This window comes from Siphateles boraxobius, unplaced genomic scaffold (genome assembly GCF_051911475.1).
Source record: "Siphateles boraxobius isolate OS27281-9 unplaced genomic scaffold, OSU_SipBor_1 13, whole genome shotgun sequence".
Classification (NCBI taxonomy): Eukaryota; Metazoa; Chordata; class Actinopteri; order Cypriniformes; family Leuciscidae; genus Siphateles; species Siphateles boraxobius.
Genome location: NW_027508733.1, coordinates 8660973 through 8681253, shown reverse-complemented (window position 1 = coordinate 8681253; position 20281 = coordinate 8660973). Strand labels below are relative to the sequence as shown.

General features: G+C 35.7%; 1 long non-coding RNA gene across 1 annotated transcript in view; it reads left to right on the top strand.

Annotated features, from left to right (window-relative positions):
* Window positions 1-9674: 9674 nt before the first annotated feature.
* LOC143735380 (uncharacterized) overlaps window positions 9675-20281 on the top strand; it is a 101508-nt gene continuing 90901 nt past the window's right edge. Inside the window, exon 1 of the long non-coding RNA XR_013203144.1 lies at window positions 9675-9721. This is a non-coding gene — a long non-coding RNA (uncharacterized LOC143735380). The remainder of the gene's footprint in view (window positions 9722-20281) is intronic.

The following is a 20281-nucleotide window of genomic DNA, read 5'->3' as shown; positions in this document are numbered from 1 at the left end:
CCAGCAACTAGACTGAAACCAAAACCAGCTTTAATAAGCTTGGAATATCATTTATTTATTTTAAAGTCGGTGAAACATTCAGGAATTTATTGTTCAATGCCTGTAACTAGACTCATATATGATACAGTCTGTGTTAAATGTTGCTGCGTTAAACCTGAGAAATACTTATGGAGGAGTGTTACAGCCATAATAACACACTAATGTGTGTATACTTGATAAAACAATGCAATTAAACTTGTAAATCTTCATACATTAGGTATATAGATATTTATCTTCATCGTTGAAATGTGTGACATTTTATGAGGTGCTGATTCATTCTTTCATTTTATGTTGGCATGTGAGGCGATGAAGACCTGTCGTGTTATTTAACTTTTTTCCATCTCATGTCTTTTTCAGTTCTATTGAGCTGTGATTGTTTTTTTTTAACTCATGGAATTATTGTATTTTGCTGATGTGTTCGTTAGAACATTATCACTGTTTGATGGAGACGATTGTCTTCACTTTAATGCTGTTTTCCAGTCTAGCCTTCAGCTTTAAACTTGCGGTATCTCTTTGTTCTTTAGCAGTAATCTTGATCCCTTGTTCCTATTTTTGGATTTTTCTTTTTGTCTGGTGCTCATTGTAAATTATATAAATCAATAGAGGTGTTTCGTTATTTTTATTTATGTCAGGTAAATATTTTAAGAAAAGCCATTTAAGTTTCAAATCTATATGCTAAACTCCTCTCGAAAGCTTTTATCAGATTACAGATCTAATCATAAATCAATAAGAACTGGAAATGAATGTTGTAGTTTTCCTAACACTAAGGTTTTTTATTTTATTTTTTATAAGCTGTTTTAATGAGACAAATATTGTGTTTCTTGCATTCTGGGCAGAATATTTCCTTATTATTTACATCAGCCAAGGGAAAAAGTGACGAAGTAAAACTCACAAAAACTCAGGAAATGAACGTGAAAAATGTTTGTATGTTTATGTGATAAATATGATTAAAAACATATGATTCATTCATAATGTCTGGAATCTGTGTGTCTCTAAAATACGTTTGTTATCAGAAATTTCTAAGCTAATATTGAATCATATAGTTATAGGAATTTCATCACTGATACAGAACTTTCACTAGCAACTTTATTATGGTTGTTACGTCTTGTAATGTCATAATCGATGGACTGAGTTTGTTTTTCTCTGTTCTCTTCCTCTCTACTGTTCATTTTTTCTTTGTGCTGCTGCTCTAGATATTGATCACATAAACCCAGTCAAAGAAGCACAGCAAGCAGAGATATGTGGACTCCCTCTGCAAACTGTCTGGGACAGAAGAGAATGTTGCTTTTTTACCTTTGATGTTCATCAGTTGATCTTTAGTGTTTGTTGAACTGAAACTACAGGAATGTTCAGCCAACCAAAATATGTTACCTGTAGTGTAGTGGATGCCATTGCCTTTGTAATCTACCTTTATCTCCTGTTATTCTGGGCGAGACAAGGAAGTAGTCTACTGGAGGACTTCTTTTAAATAAGGAATTGCTACCAATAAATTACTGGCAGAGCCACCGTGAAACAGCAGATAAATGTATTGCAATGATCGGCAACATATGTGTGTGAATGTATATATATATATATATATATATATATATATATACACACACACACACACATATATATATATATATATATATACACACACACACACACACACATATATATATATATATACACACACACACATATATATATATATATATACACACACATACATATATATATATATATATAGAGAGAGAGAGAGAACCTGAGAGAACATGATTTTTAATTTATTTATCCAAATAAACAGAAAATACTACAAAATTTGCTAAAGTTGGTGTTTTTAACAAGTATTAACTTAAACATTATTCAAAACATAATTTTAGCTAAAGTAATTTGTATCCATACTTTGTGTCTTTTGTCCCATGGTTCTGTGGGGTAAAAGGCCCCTTTGCCACCTCATTCATTTATAAGATTTTTAAATAAAATAAAACACTTCTATGATTTATTTTCACACAAAATATGTTATTCCATTAGTGATCAATAAAAAAAGCATGTATTTTTCTGGGAAAAGTAGGGAAAAGCACATTTTTCTTAAAGTGGGACTTTACCCCCGTTGTTACTCAATCCCTCTAGTGTTCAAATAATGTTTAATTTCTTATGTTATTGTTTAATTCATAATGCTAGCATTCATTTTGTTGGTGTGTGACAGAGAGGGTATAATTTAGTGACACTGTACTAGTCTATTAATAGGTTTGTGTAAGGGTTTGTATCAACTGTGTATATGTGTACTGTATACACTGCCCGGTCAAAACATTTTTATTGAAATGACATCATTTATTTCCAGTAAGAGGTGCATACATTTTTGGTCAAGATCTTTTATACACTTATGAAACAATATACTTATGAAAATAATTTCTGGTACCATTTGGTCATTACATTTTGTTTTTTGTAGTGCTGTCAAACGATTAAAATATTTAATCGCGATTAATCGCATTAATGCCATAGTTAACTCGCGATTAATCGCACATTTTTATCTATTCTAAATGTCCCTTGATATTCTATTTGTCTCATTATTTTTTCTAATTTTAATGCTCTTATCAACATGGAAAAGTGGATCAGCAGTAAGTTTGTTCTTAGCTGTGGTATCCATGTGCTTCTGTCTGAAGTCATCCATTGTAGAGCTTAGATCGGGCCCAAAAAATCAAGCCCGACCCGAGCCCGTGCGCATTGTGTCCGAGCCCGGCCCGACACATAAACTGTAATTATGAGCCCAAGCCCGATTTAAACCCGTCAATTTTTTTCATACGTGGGTCGTTATAACTGACGTTCTCAACTATTTTCTATGTTACTTTCTCCCGCCCGCAACATTTTTGTCCCGCTCCCGCCCGCAAATAGACTCTTTTTTTGTAGGCTACCTCCAAATACTTTCGCCTACGTGTCGCCACCATACACATCAGCATAAATGCTCCTGATAAATTATTTGTTATTAAAGCATTAACACACAAACCACTGTTATAACATAAAGCAAGCAGGCTACTGAGTGCATGGTTTGGCATGACTGAATGCGCGCCAAGTGCGCCCCCTTAATAATTCCTAAAAAGCTGACATCAGTTCATCGCAATCTCACACATCTGTTATTATCAGTGAAGCTGACTGCACAATGCATCTTTCATAATATATACACTTTGTTTGCTAAAATTTGAGGATTTGCCAGCTTACAGAATTCAGCACTGAAAAAAAAGTCTGTTTTGAGCGGTGAGGGGAGTCTATTTTAAATGCTTCTGATGCTTCTTCATATGTCTGTGATTGGCTACATCCCTCAACGCTGCAAACATGTTATAAAAAGAAACTCTGGCCTGTAAATCGTTTCTATTTTGTTTTAGTTGTTCTTGTTGCTTTTCTGCAACATGAATAAAAATGTATTAGTTTTTATGTTTTATTCATAGATATTTCTAGTTTGCGGGAGTCCCGCGAATCGTTTTATTCTCCCGTATCCGCACACAGAGTGAGTGCATTCAGGGGCGCTGCTAAGGATTTTGGGCCCCATGAAAAGAATCTTGACAGGGCCCCCAACACAGCTGAGACTTTTTTCATATTAATTTACATAAAATCATCCGCTTTTATGGTATTTTGACTATCATTCTCATATATTTAAGTCAATCAGACAATTGAACTCTATGTCCTCACCCGTAATTTGTCCTCTGTAATACAAAGCCGTGCACCCGCTGCACCCTGTCGAAACGTGCTAACTTGTCGAAAAATGCTACCATATAGACCTGGGGCCTCATGTACATGTAGTCTGGCTGGGGAGATTGTAGGAATTGATAAGAAAAGTAGAACGGAAAGAGAAACGGGTAGTGTAAATAAGCAATCAATTTTTATAAGAGGAACAGATGGAAAAGAAATAATTGATATTGTCAGATCATTTAAAAATAAGAAGTCAACTGACTGGAATGACATGGATATGTCTGTAGTAAAACATATTATCGAGTGTGTTGAGAAACCCCTGGTACATATATGCAATTTGTCTCTTCAAAATGGCATTTTCCTAAAAAAAATTAAAATAGCTAAAGTTATACCCATATATAAAACTGGAGATAGACATACCTTTTCAAACTATAGGCCCGTTTCTTTGCTTTCACAATTTTCCAAAAATATTGGAAAATTTATTTTACATAAGATTAAATGATTTTGTTATAAAATACGATATACTAAGCAAGCAACAATATGGGTTTAGAATTAATAGAACAACCTCACATGCATTAATAGATTTTGTGGAAAAAATATCTAACGCAATAGAAAATAAACAATGCACAGTTGGGGTATTTTTAGATCTTAAAAAAGCATTTGACACTGTCGAACATGACATATTACTAGAGACACTGAAAAAATATGGAGTAAGAGGGGTAGCTCACTCTTGGATAAGTAATTACTTAGAGAAAAGGCATCAATATGTCAAAATAGATAATTGCAAGTCACAATTGGTGCAGGTAACATGTGGGGTTCCCCAAGGCTCTGTGCTGGGCCCATTGCTTTTTCTGTTATACATTAATGATATATGTGAGGTTTCCAAAGTATTAAATTTATATTATTTGCAGATGATACAAACTTATTTTGTTTTGGTGACAATCTGAAACAACTTCTGGATACAATGGAAAAAGAAATGGTACTGCTAAAAAATTGGTTTGATTCGAATAAACTAACATTAAATATAAGGAAAACAAAATTTATTGTATTTGGTAATCGTTTATCGAATACAATAGGAAAATTAATGATTAATGAAGTTGAAATAGAAAGGGTGTCAGCTATTACATTTCTTGGAGTGATTATAGACAATTTAAATTGGAAGCCCCATATATCTGAACAAGATATCAATTCAATCGCAATATTGTATATAGTTAAAGATCTCTTAAATGAAAAATCATTATATACTTTGTATTGTTCCCTTGTGCTTCCATACATTACTTATTGTGTGGAAGTATGGGGAAATACATATAAAACAAACACTGACCCAATATTTATGCTTCAAAAGAGAGCCATACGAATAGTAAAGAAAACCACCAATAGGGAGCCAACAAACTCCCTTTTTATTGAATTAAAGGCTTTAAAGTTTAAAGAATTAGTAGAACTTAAAACATGACAAATCATGTACAAAGCAAAAAAACATCAATTGCCAGAAAGTATCCAAGGGTTGTTCACAGAAAGAGAATGCCAACATGACTTAAGGGGAACTTGTATATTCAAAAAGTACCAAGTGAGGACCAATGTAAAATACCATTGTATTTCAGTTAAAGGTGTAAATCTATGGAACAGCTGTGATGAGGAATTAAAAAACGTGGGACACTTAGCAAGTTAAAGAAATTATTTAAAAATAATGCAATGAAACTATATGAAACAATTTAAAGAGCGATAAATGAACAAACTGTTTTTGTTGTATTTTGGATGGTGCAACTGTATTTATAGGAAATAAAAAAAATTGTATTCTGTTTAGATTTGTTTGTCAAGATTATAATGATAATTACTTTTATTTTTTAAATATGAGAGGTTTTCAAAAAAGGGTATAAGCAAGAGCTTCAGCCTACACCTGTTTCAGACTGTTGTAAATATGCTGCTGTTTGTCAGCTCAAATGTGTTGAGAGAGACTAAGTTTTTTGTCTGAAACTATCTATCTACAAAGCGTCCTTTCTTTTACTGTCTATGCAAAGCGTGCGTACGCCATAGCTGTCAACATTGAAAATAAGGGAGATTTCCCGGAATCCATCCCCAAAATAAGCGATTTTTTTACACGATTCTTAACCACACACTTTAAAAATAAAGCACTAATCATTAAAAGTCTAAAGAGTTTATAACTAGCCTACATATGTGTGAGAGAAAGAGAATGTGTGTGTATGAGACTGAGAGAAAGAGACTGTGTCATTTAAAAAAAATTATCATAGAGAATGTTTAAATACTAATATCAGCTTATGAGGGAAACGGAGGCGGAGGCTGAGTGCTGGAGATGATTCGGGAGAGGTCTGTGCACCTTTACCGATCAGAGCGCGCGCTGACACGGAGTAAAGTTTATAGCGTCCGCACGAGCGCGGCAAAAGTGACAAGTTCGGTGCGCAAGACCTCATTTCGCTTAGCGGCACCGCATCCGAGAATGAACGACTTCAAGCCGTATCTGTCCTAGCGTGTAACTTACGTCTCACACAATCGGAGCGTAAAATACGTTGCCTGAATACAATTTGGGCGGACTGAACCATTTTAAGATAATCGAGAGGGGGAGAGGGGCCCACGGACTTTTTGTGTTTCCTAAACAAATACATTTTTTGACACCAGGAAACAGCAAATAGAATAATTTAAAGTTCATTAGTTTTACTATCAAATATATTTTTTTAGCACCACAATTTTATTGGGGGCTTCTCTGGGCCCCCTCTTAGTCATGGGCCCCGAGAATCGTCATCGTTTACCCCCCCTTTACTGCGCCCCTGAGTGCATTACCGCTCGAGCCCGCCCTTGCACTCGGCCATCAATCTAGTCCCGCGCCGCACTCTACTGCGTTGAGAGTGCACGTCTCTAGATCGGCGTCTCGCGCTCGCGCCATCCACTCAAAACGTACCGTTAGCCTACTACTCTTTGGCCGGCGCGCAAGCCCAAACAAGTACGTGCGGCGTGCCTGTTGTTTTGTTTCCGGTCTAGCTATCCGGTGTGATGTTGTTTGCTAGGCCAAAAAGAGCGTTAATCTCGCGATAAAAAAATTGACGCCGTTTAAATGTGTTTGCGTTAACGCCGTTAATAACGCGTTTAACGCACAGCACTAGTTTTTTGCTTTTGATCCTCTTTAATGTCTTATAGCAGGCCCAGCTCGTGCGTGTCATTGAAGCTGACACAGCCAGAGTTTAAATAAATGTATTTTTATTTATATTTAGGGAGATCGGATAGTCCATAATATTTTTTTCATATATTTTTTCATTACTGGAAATCTCAGTGATATCTGTACAGATGTTCAGTGTAATGAAGATACTGAGAGATTCAGAGACAGACTGAAGCTGGATCATCAGACTGGATCTCTGATCATCACAAACACCAGAAACACAGACTCTGGAGAATATAAACTACAGATCATCATCAACAACAGCAGCTTCAGCATCACTAGAGTGAAGAGATTCAATCTTACTGTCATTGGTGAGTATATAACTTAATCATTCAATGCATTTTCCTTTGAGGAATAAAACAGAAAACAGTTCAATATTTTTTAAATCAACTCAATGTTGAGTTGATTTTTTTTAGCTTTGCCAAAAAACACTTTGACTAATGTTATTAACTTGATAACTTGAAAAATGCATAATATTAGTTTTCCAGTTAACGCTGCTGTTTCCTGTTGATACAGCTGATGATCAATATAGAAGGGTCTAAAGTAAAAATATTAAGTACTGGATGGATTATCATTCACAATAATGTCTGTTTCTCTGTAGATGTTCCAGATTCAGGTCTGTCTTCAGGAGCTGTAGCAGGAATAGTTGTTGTTCTGCTGGTTTCTGCAGTTGTAACTGCTGCTGTGATTTACTATCGTCGCAGACAGAGCCATACAGCAGTCCCACAGAATGTAAGTATATCGGCTGATTTATCAAGATATATGAGATTTAATGTGCAAAAACAACGTTTTTTTTCTGGATGTTATCTTTTTTGCTCTTTACATTTATTTTTTTATTTTTAACAGTACAGAAGCAGATATTCACAAACAGTCAAAACAATCAAAAACACTAATAACTCCCAAATAAACATTTACAGTTTGTGTTTGTGTTTGTGTAACTGAAACATCAGTCCTTCTCATCACTGTAACTGTCAAGTTTTGGGTTTGTTTCTTGTTCTTGTCATTGTCATGTTTGTCTAGTTAATGTGATTCCCGGTTTGTCATGTGATCCTGCCATGTGTCTTGGTCAGCTCTAACCGTTGCACTATGGTGGTTGTTCCGTTCCCGAGTTTTGTTTCTGTTTCTGAGTCTTAGTCTGAGTTTGTATTTGTGAAGTTTTGAGTTTATTTAATAAAAGACTGCTGTACGTGGATCCTGCTTCCTCTGCTTCAACCAAACGTAACAGTAACCTTCTGTGATTCTGTATTTTCTTACAGGACAATAACCCATCACCTAATCCCAATGACATTCCTTTGGAGGACATGGAACATCATTAAATCAGACTCAGGCCGAGGCTCCCAATAAAACAATGGACACTGAAGAGAATTATGAAATGATGGAAAGACGAGGATCAGCTGAAACACTCATCGCTCACAGAGTAATTGTGTCACGATTTCAAGATTTCAGCACTCGGCACCAATACCAGTAAAAATTTCACCTTTTACATACCAATTTAACGAGTTCACCTTTACATATAATTATATAGAGTAAAGGTTTATGTGTATTTGGCGTGCTGTCTGGGGGAAAGGCTCCGAGCTCGGGATTTGGCCCAGAGTATTCCCCCGGAGGCAGGAATAGTTATAACTAGAAGTGTGGAGAAGGGGTGATGGAGGGATGCTGATAAACTGTTAATGAACAGAGGTAAGTCTGCTGTGTATATATATATATATATATATATATATATATATATATATATATATATATATATATATATATATATATATATATATATATACATACATATATATATACCTCTTATCGTTGATTAACTGAATGCTTTCCACTTGTGTTAATTATGTTAATTATCAGAACATGCTCCTCCGGACTTTGTTAAAAGTTATTTAAATATGCATCCAAAACTGTTAGAATATAATAAATGATTTAAATGATAAATTAACACATTTAGCCTTAAACCGTATATGAGCAATAAAGTAAGAAACAGAGCAACAGTTTTCCAGCAGTAGATCAGCGAGAGCTTGATGTTTCTCAGTAAATAGAGGTTTATTAAAGCTGTTATAATGATCCAGACACAAACAGTGAGTGATTATCTCTGTTTCTTAACAGTTGCACTATAATGCTGATCTGGTTTGACATCTCTGTTATTTTTTCCCGTCTATTTACATCATCTTATTTAATCATTACCTCAACAAGACAGGCATTATGACTAAGATTTTCCTCCTCAACACAAGGACAGTCTGCATTACTGATACTGTCAGTGGTTTTACTGGTATTGTTGCTGTTACTGGAAATGTCTGGTATTCTTATGCTGCTAATATTTATGGTTTAAATAGTTACATTAACCCTTTCTACCTTGATGATAGATGATCTACCTTCATCAGAAAACACTTTCCAGCAACTAGACTGAAACCAAAACCAGCTTTAATAAGCTTGGAATATCATTTATTTATTTTAAAGTCGGTGAAACATTCAGGAATTTATTGTTCAATGCCTGTAACTAGACTCATATATGATACAGTCTGTGTTAAATGTTGCTGCGTTAAACCTGAGAAATACTTATGGAGGAGTGTTACAGCCATAATAACACACTAATGTGTGTATACTTGATAAAACAATGCAATTAAACTTGTAAATCTTCATACATTAGGTATATAGATATTTATCTTCATCGTTGAAATGTGTGACATTTTATGAGGTGCTGATTCATTCTTTCATTTTATGTTGGCATGTGAGGCGATGAAGACCTGTCGTGTTATTTAACTTTTTTCCATCTCATGTCTTTTTCAGTTCTATTGAGCTGTGATTGTTTTTTTTTAACTCATGGAATTATTGTATTTTGCTGATGTGTTCGTTAGAACATTATCACTGTTTGATGGAGACGATTGTCTTCACTTTAATGCTGTTTTCCAGTCTAGCCTTCAGCTTTAAACTTGCGGTATCTCTTTGTTCTTTAGCAGTAATCTTGATCCCTTGTTCCTATTTTTGGATTTTTCTTTTTGTCTGGTGCTCATTGTAAATTATATAAATCAATAGAGGTGTTTCGTTATTTTTATTTATGTCAGGTAAATATTTTAAGAAAAGCCATTTAAGTTTCAAATCTATATGCTAAACTCCTCTCGAAAGCTTTTATCAGATTACAGATCTAATCATAAATCAATAAGAACTGGAAATGAATGTTGTAGTTTTCCTAACACTAAGGTTTTTTATTTTATTTTTTATAAGCTGTTTTAATGAGACAAATATTGTGTTTCTTGCATTCTGGGCAGAATATTTCCTTATTATTTACATCAGCCAAGGGAAAAAGTGACGAAGTAAAACTCACAAAAACTCAGGAAATGAACGTGAAAAATGTTTGTATGTTTATGTGATAAATATGATTAAAAACATATGATTCATTCATAATGTCTGGAATCTGTGTGTCTCTAAAATACGTTTGTTATCAGAAATTTCTAAGCTAATATTGAATCATATAGTTATAGGAATTTCATCACTGATACAGAACTTTCACTAGCAACTTTATTATGGTTGTTACGTCTTGTAATGTCATAATCGATGGACTGAGTTTGTTTTTCTCTGTTCTCTTCCTCTCTACTGTTCATTTTTTCTTTGTGCTGCTGCTCTAGATATTGATCACATAAACCCAGTCAAAGAAGCACAGCAAGCAGAGATATGTGGACTCCCTCTGCAAACTGTCTGGGACAGAAGAGAATGTTGCTTTTTTACCTTTGATGTTCATCAGTTGATCTTTAGTGTTTGTTGAACTGAAACTACAGGAATGTTCAGCCAACCAAAATATGTTACCTGTAGTGTAGTGGATGCCATTGCCTTTGTAATCTACCTTTATCTCCTGTTATTCTGGGCGAGACAAGGAAGTAGTCTACTGGAGGACTTCTTTTAAATAAGGAATTGCTACCAATAAATTACTGGCAGAGCCACCGTGAAACAGCAGATAAATGTATTGCAATGATCGGCAACATATGTGTGTGAATGTATATATATATATATATATATATATATATATATATACACACACACACACACACATATATATATATATATATATATATATATACACACACACACACACACACACACACATATATATATATATATATACACACACACACATATATATATATATATATACACACACATACATATATATATATATATAGAGAGAGAGAGAGAGAACCTGAGAGAACATGATTTTTAATTTATTTATCCAAATAAACAGAAAATACTACAAAATTTGCTAAAGTTGGTGTTTTTAACAAGTATTAACTTAAACATTATTCAAAACATAATTTTAGCTAAAGTAATTTGTATCCATACTTTGTGTCTTTTGTCCCATGGTTCTGTGGGGTAAAAGGCCCCTTTGCCACCTCATTCATTTATAAGATTTTTAAATAAAATAAAACACTTCTATGATTTATTTTCACACAAAATATGTTATTCCATTAGTGATCAATAAAAAAAGCATGTATTTTTCTGGGAAAAGTAGGGAAAAGCACATTTTTCTTAAAGTGGGACTTTACCCCCGTTGTTACTCAATCCCTCTAGTGTTCAAATAATGTTTAATTTCTTATGTTATTGTTTAATTCATAATGCTAGCATTCATTTTGTTGGTGTGTGACAGAGAGGGTATAATTTAGTGACACTGTACTAGTCTATTAATAGGTTTGTGTAAGGGTTTGTATCAACTGTGTATATGTGTACTGTATACACTGCCCGGTCAAAACATTTTTATTGAAATGACATCATTTATTTCCAGTAAGAGGTGCATACATTTTTGGTCAAGATCTTTTATACACTTATGAAACAATATACTTATGAAAATAATTTCTGGTACCATTTGGTCATTACATTTTGTTTTTTGTAGTGCTGTCAAACGATTAAAATATTTAATCGCGATTAATCGCATTAATGCCATAGTTAACTCGCGATTAATCGCACATTTTTATCTATTCTAAATGTCCCTTGATATTCTATTTGTCTCATTATTTTTTCTAATTTTAATGCTCTTATCAACATGGAAAAGTGGATCAGCAGTAAGTTTGTTCTTAGCTGTGGTATCCATGTGCTTCTGTCTGAAGTCATCCATTGTAGAGCTTAGATCGGGCCCAAAAAATCAAGCCCGACCCGAGCCCGTGCGCATTGTGTCCGAGCCCGGCCCGACACATAAACTGTAATTATGAGCCCAAGCCCGATTTAAACCCGTCAATTTTTTTCATACGTGGGTCGTTATAACTGACGTTCTCAACTATTTTCTATGTTACTTTCTCCCGCCCGCAACATTTTTGTCCCGCTCCCGCCCGCAAATAGACTCTTTTTTTGTAGGCTACCTCCAAATACTTTCGCCTATGTGTCGCCACCATACACATCAGCATAAATGCTCCTGATAAATTATTTGTTATTAAAGCATTAACACACAAACCACTGTTATAACATAAAGCAAGCAGGCTACTGAGTGCATGGTTTGGCATGACTGAATGCGCGCCAAGTGCGCCCCCTTAATAATTCCTAAAAAGCTGACATCAGTTCATCGCAATCTCACACATCTGTTATTATCAGTGAAGCTGACTGCACAATGCATCTTTCATAATATATACACTTTGTTTGCTAAAATTTGAGGATTTGCCAGCTTACAGAATTCAGCACTGAAAAAAAAGTCTGTTTTGAGCGGTGAGGGGAGTCTATTTTAAATGCTTCTGATGCTTCTTCATATGTCTGTGATTGGCTACATCCCTCAACGCTGCAAACATGTTATAAAAAGAAACTCTGGCCTGTAAATCGTTTCTATTTTGTTTTAGTTGTTCTTGTTGCTTTTCTGCAACATGAATAAAAATGTATTAGTTTTTATGTTTTATTCATAGATATTTCTAGTTTGCGGGAGTCCCGCGAATCGTTTTATTCTCCCGTATCCGCACACAGAGTGAGTGCATTCAGGGGCGCTGCTAAGGATTTTGGGCCCCATGAAAAGAATCTTGACAGGGCCCCCAACACAGCTGAGACTTTTTTCATATTAATTTACATAAAATCATCCGCTTTTATGGTATTTTGACTATCATTCTCATATATTTAAGTCAATCAGACAATTGAACTCCATGTCCTCACCCGTAATTTGTCCTCTGTAATACAAAGCCGTGCACCCGCTGCACCCTGTCGAAACGTGCTAACTTGTCGAAAAATGCTACCATATAGACCTGGGGCCTCATGTACATGTAGTCTGGCTGGGGAGATTGTAGGAATTGATAAGAAAAGTAGAACGGAAAGAGAAACGGGTAGTGTAAATAAGCAATCAATTTTTATAAGAGGAACAGATGGAAAAGAAATAATTGATATTGTCAGATCATTTAAAAATAAGAAGTCAACTGACTGGAATGACATGGATATGTCTGTAGTAAAACATATTATCGAGTGTGTTGAGAAACCCCTGGTACATATATGCAATTTGTCTCTTCAAAATGGCATTTTCCTAAAAAAAATTAAAATAGCTAAAGTTATACCCATATATAAAACTGGAGATAGACATACCTTTTCAAACTATAGGCCCGTTTCTTTGCTTTCACAATTTTCCAAAAATATTGGAAAATTTATTTTACATAAGATTAAATGATTTTGTTATAAAATACGATATACTAAGCAAGCAACAATATGGGTTTAGAATTAATAGAACAACCTCACATGCATTAATAGATTTTGTGGAAAAAATATCTAACGCAATAGAAAATAAACAATGCACAGTTGGGGTATTTTTAGATCTTAAAAAAGCATTTGACACTGTCGAACATGACATATTACTAGAGACACTGAAAAAATATGGAGTAAGAGGGGTAGCTCACTCTTGGATAAGTAATTACTTAGAGAAAAGGCATCAATATGTCAAAATAGATAATTGCAAGTCACAATTGGTGCAGGTAACATGTGGGGTTCCCCAAGGCTCTGTGCTGGGCCCATTGCTTTTTCTGTTATACATTAATGATATATGTGAGGTTTCCAAAGTATTAAATTTATATTATTTGCAGATGATACAAACTTATTTTGTTTTGGTGACAATCTGAAACAACTTCTGGATACAATGGAAAAAGAAATGGTACTGCTAAAAAATTGGTTTGATTCGAATAAACTAACATTAAATATAAGGAAAACAAAATTTATTGTATTTGGTAATCGTTTATCGAATACAATAGGAAAATTAATGATTAATGAAGTTGAAATAGAAAGGGTGTCAGCTATTACATTTCTTGGAGTGATTATAGACAATTTAAATTGGAAGCCCCATATATCTGAACAAGATATCAATTCAATCGCAATATTGTATATAGTTAAAGATCTCTTAAATGAAAAATCATTATATACTTTGTATTGTTCCCTTGTGCTTCCATACATTACTTATTGTGTGGAAGTATGGGGAAATACATATAAAACAAACACTGACCCAATATTTATGCTTCAAAAGAGAGCCATACGAATAGTAAAGAAAACCACCAATAGGGAGCCAACAAACTCCCTTTTTATTGAATTAAAGGCTTTAAAGTTTAAAGAATTAGTAGAACTTAAAACATGACAAATCATGTACAAAGCAAAAAAACATCAATTGCCAGAAAGTATCCAAGGGTTGTTCACAGAAAGAGAATGCCAACATGACTTAAGGGGAACTTGTATATTCAAAAAGTACCAAGTGAGGACCAATGTAAAATACCATTGTATTTCAGTTAAAGGTGTAAATCTATGGAACAGCTGTGATGAGGAATTAAAAAACGTGGGACACTTAGCAAGTTAAAGAAATTATTTAAAAATAATGCAATGAAACTATATGAAACAATTTAAAGAGCGATAAATGAACAAACTGTTTTTGTTGTATTTTGGATGGTGCAACTGTATTTATAGGAAATAAAAAAAATTGTATTCTGTTTAGATTTGTTTGTCAAGATTATAATGATAATTACTTTTATTTTTTAAATATGAGAGGTTTTCAAAAAAGGGTATAAGCAAGAGCTTCAGCCTACACCTGTTTCAGACTGTTGTAAATATGCTGCTGTTTGTCAGCTCAAATGTGTTGAGAGAGACTAAGTTTTTTGTCTGAAACTATCTATCTACAAAGCGTCCTTTCTTTTACTGTCTATGCAAAGCGTGCGTACGCCATAGCTGTCAACATTGAAAATAAGGGAGATTTCCCGGAATCCATCCCCAAAATAAGCGATTTTTTTACACGATTCTTAACCACACACTTTAAAAATAAAGCACTAATCATTAAAAGTCTAAAGAGTTTATAACTAGCCTACATATGTGTGAGAGAAAGAGAATGTGTGTGTATGAGACTGAGAGAAAGAGACTGTGTCATTTAAAAAAAATTATCATAGAGAATGTTTAAATACTAATATCAGCTTATGAGGGAAACGGAGGCGGAGGCTGAGTGCTGGAGATGATTCGGGAGAGGTCTGTGCACCTTTACCGATCAGAGCGCGCGCTGACACGGAGTAAAGTTTATAGCGTCCGCACGAGCGCGGCAAAAGTGACAAGTTCGGTGCGCAAGACCTCATTTCGCTTAGCGGCACCGCATCCGAGAATGAACGACTTCAAGCCGTATCTGTCCTAGCGTGTAACTTACGTCTCACACAATCGGAGCGTAAAATACGTTGCCTGAATACAATTTGGGCGGACTGAACCATTTTAAGATAATCGAGAGGGGGAGAGGGGCCCACGGACTTTTTGTGTTTCCTAAACAAATACATTTTTTGACACCAGGAAACAGCAAATAGAATAATTTAAAGTTCATTAGTTTTACTATCAAATATATTTTTTTAGCACCACAATTTTATTGGGGGCTTCTCTGGGCCCCCTCTTAGTCATGGGCCCCGAGAATCGTCATCGTTTACCCCCCCTTTACTGCGCCCCTGAGTGCATTACCGCTCGAGCCCGCCCTTGCACTCGGCCATCAATCTAGTCCCGCGCCGCACTCTACTGCGTTGAGAGTGCACGTCTCTAGATCGGCGTCTCGCGCTCGCGCCATCCACTCAAAACGTACCGTTAGCCTACTACTCTTTGGCCGGCGCGCAAGCCCAAACAAGTACGTGCGGCGTGGCTGTTGTTTTGTTTCCGGTCTAGCTATCCGGTGTGATGTTGTTTGCTAGGCCAAAAAGAGCGTTAATCTCGCGATAAAAAAATTGACGCCGTTTAAATGTGTTTGCGTTAACGCCGTTAATAACGCGTTTAACGCACAGCACTAGTTTTTTGCTTTTGATCCTCTTTAATGTCTTATAGCAGGCCCAGCTCGTGCGTGTCATTGAAGCTGACACAGCCAGAGTTTAAATAAATGTATTTTTATTTATATTTAGGGAGATCGGATAGTCCATAATATTTTTTTCATATATTTTTTTTATAATTTCATTGGTGACCAGGTGTTATTCCTATTATGATATGTATATGGCAACAGTGATTTATACTGATTTACTGATTCATTCAGTAAGAAACACCACATGTTGTTAAGAGGTGCAGCGGTTCTGTGGAGTTCGGAAGTTTTTATTTTTTTGGCAAACGACAACAAAAATTCAGATAAACACTCTTCTCGTGTGATATCTATTATATCATATTATGTTATATAATAAAATGATCACATACATGGGCTTTTTTTACAGCATTTTTTACAATTCTTAATATATTTATTCGTGTATTTATTTACGTTTTATTATTTATTTATTATTATGTCAGCTTTGTCATTCAATAGTTGTGTACACTCCAGACAGTGCACTTTATGGTTAAGGCTTGTCTCCTTGTCTCTTCACTACACTTCCCAGAATCCTCCTCGTCGAACTCACTCCCTCACTTACCAGCCTGTTCCTCGTTATCATCATCTTTGTCACCTGTCTTCACAACATTATGGTTCATTTGTCTCTGTATTTAGTTAGCCTCGGTTCATTCAGTCTTTGTCGGTCGTTGTTGTTATCAATGTGAATGTTAGCACATGTTGAGTGTATGCTGTGTTTCTCGTGGATCTTCAACCCGTCTACCTGCCTGTACCATTTTGTTTCATTTTTATTAAGTAAATGTTTGTATTGGACTTCTGCCTATTGATTCATTCTTCAACCAGCACCTCGACCCTGACAGTAACACAATAGTAAAGAATGTAAATACATAAATAATATTATTGAGAAAAATTATCCAAAATTACTGTTGAGTCAAAAGTGAATTTCCATGTGCTTTAAGTTGTAAATAGATCTTTTAGATGAGTTTCTGGATGCAATGCTATTCGTGAACCACTAAATTAAACTAACACAGAAAACACAATTTCAGACATTACAATAACTATGAGGTGTGAATCAGGGCCGTATGAGCTCTAACATTTATTCCAGAGACGGTATTTGATCATCGTTTTTGGGGGACATTTTCATACACAGCCTCCTCCTTTGATTTATATATATTATATATTTATATATATTAGAAAAAAAAGTAACATTTGGCTTCAAATTTAAATACCTTATAATTAACTGTTTCTGTAAAATAACTTTTTTGACTGGTCATAGTTTTAAGATTTGAAAATTGTAATTTATTGTATGTATTGTTTAATGATCGCTGTCGTCTAATGTATAATCTTTTTATCTGGAGGATAGTCTGTTTTCTAGTTTGCAACAACTTCTTGCAACACAGTCATAATGATCTTACCATTTTCGTTTCGTACCATCTAACCATTGTGTTTTTTGTTGACAGGATGCTGAATTATTTCTGTCTTCCTCCTGGGTCTGAACTGCATTAACAATAATCACAGATACAGTATGTTAAAACAACGTTTTTTAATCCTATGTTGAAATTTGTACCTTTAAAAAAGAGAAATTTTTCACCTTATGCATTCATTGCTTGCTTTTCTGACCTGTTTTTCTACATTTCCTACAGATGCAGAAGATCCCAATGACTGCAACAACAATCAACAGAGATCCAGCAGCAGCAGAGATCAACACTATCAGAGACACTGAGTCTGGTTGTGAAGTAGACTGACCATTCCGATCTGTAATGATAAGAAAGAAGTGAATGCATCAGTCTGATCTACAACAGAAGACAGAGATCAGGTCAGTAAATACACACATATATCATCAGTGCTGTGGTACCTGCACATGTGTGACAGAGTGTGTTGATGTCCAGATGTGTGGTCTGGTTGCTGATGGGATTGTTCAGCACACAGCTGTAGGTGTTTTTATCCTGATATTCCACCTCCAGAGGTAGAGAGAGACTGATGCTGAGATCACACACACTGATGCTGGACAATACACTCATTCCTGCGTACCAGGAGAGAGTCACATCACACACATTCAACACTGATGAACACACATGAACAATTTGATGATGATGAACAGTTTGAAGAGTTACTGATGATGACAGGAACAGGCAGACGAGCTGAGAAAACATGAGCGAATAAACAAAAATCTGGATAGATCTAGTCAATTAAATCGTAGTTTTTGGCTCAATGTGTTGATTGAGTTTTTAGTGTGATGACGGTGTTTCTATCATCTCAAACTACAAAATGATTAAACATTTCAAAAAGTAAATGGTAACCAGTAATATTCTGGTTTCAGTGCTAGTTAATCTCAATTGACAGCATTTGTGAAATAATGTTGATTACCACACAAATGATTTCCATTTGCCCCTATTCATCAAGTAGCTTGGATGAATGGGGATATTTGTAATTTAAGGAGAGAGTGCAGGAAGTTAGAAAGTGCATGGAAATCAACAAAACTTTGTTCATGTTGAGCATGTTTGTCACACTTCGTCTAGTATTCAAAACCAGACTAATTTCCTTAAGATTTATATTAGGGAGGGAACCACCGGCTACGGTCTGTGATAGTCTTAATACTCAGTAAGACAAGAACCGGATGCAAGAGTGAGTATTTCGAGTGATTATTTTGTAATTCGCAAGAGAATGATGTAAAGAATACATACAACCGGCAATACATGATAGGAAGTCACACACATAAAAACCAGAGACGAAGCATTTCAAAACTAGAAGGAAACAATCACACATCAACAACAACTCTATTTACAGTAGTGCAAAAGTTCTTATCTGGATAGACAGAAATGACTAAGTCCTTTCTGCTGTTCTCAAGTGCACGAAAGCCTTGTGACGAAGTGGCCTGAATCAGGCCATTCTAATCTGTCAAATCATGTGCGTAACCAGACTTTTCTCCTTGTATATCGACCCAGACGATAACAAGGAGGGTAGAAGTAAGGTGTCCTGGGGTTAAACAGTCTTTTTGATGATTAATCCTCCTGGGTATTATCAGGAAGGACTAAAGAGTCCTTCTACAAACAAGCAAACAAAAATCAACATCATACCATACGTGCATCAACACAGGCCACAAATAACCAAAAATAAAACAAAAAAACACCAACATCTTACATTGACTGAGCAGAAAATCCCATAGATTCCCAGTCTGGACTCCAGGCACCACCCACCATGCTGTTAGCCTCAAAGAAATCTTCATTACCTTACTGATATCCAAATCTATTATTACCTTACTGATCTCCTAGAGCAATAAGCACACTACCTCCCCCTAGTGTCAGTTAGTAGCTTTACATACCAAAGGGAAACTAATGTGACAGGTCAAGTCTGTAACAAGTTGAAAGGGCTTTTAGTTCATCAGCAAAGGCTAAAATGTTTTGCTAATATCTCAAAATTAATAACTACTAACTGCCATAATGCAGGGTTTTTAATCAAAACCATCAATAGGCACTGCTCCCTCTGTCAGGCCAGAGAAAGTTTAGCCCCTCTTGTTCAAACCGCCCCGCTCTAAGCTGGAGTCAAACCTGGATGATGCGACGGCAGCCATACTGCGCCAGAACGCCCACCACACACCAGCTTACTGGTGGACAGGAGACAGAGTGATAGAGACAATCAGTACATGGGGATGACTAGGAGGAGGATGACCGAGGCCACTGGGCAAATTTGGCCAGGATGCCGGGGTTACTTTTTTTTTTTTTTTCGATGGACATTCTGTGATTTTTAATGACCACTGAGAGTCAGGACCTCGATTTAACGTCTCATCTGAAGAACGGCGCTTGTTACGGTATAGTGTCTCCATCACTATTGGGGCGTTAGGACCCACACAGAACACAGGGTGAGCCGTACCCCCCTCTGGCCTCACTAACACCTCTTCCAGCAGCAACCTGGTTTTCCCAGGAAGTTTCCCATCCTGGTACTGACCAGGCTCAACCCTGCTTAGCTTCAGGGTGATACGACAGAAAAACATTGTTTTGGTTGTGCTTGGGCTCTGCGTAACTGTGTGGGTGAATATGATTATCGCGTTCCGGGGGACACCGTGATACGACCGAAAAGTGTGTTATAGCATAGCATGAGACACGCTGATGACGTGTGATGTCTGTGCGAGCAGGTGCGCGGAGGTATGAAAATACATACGCTGA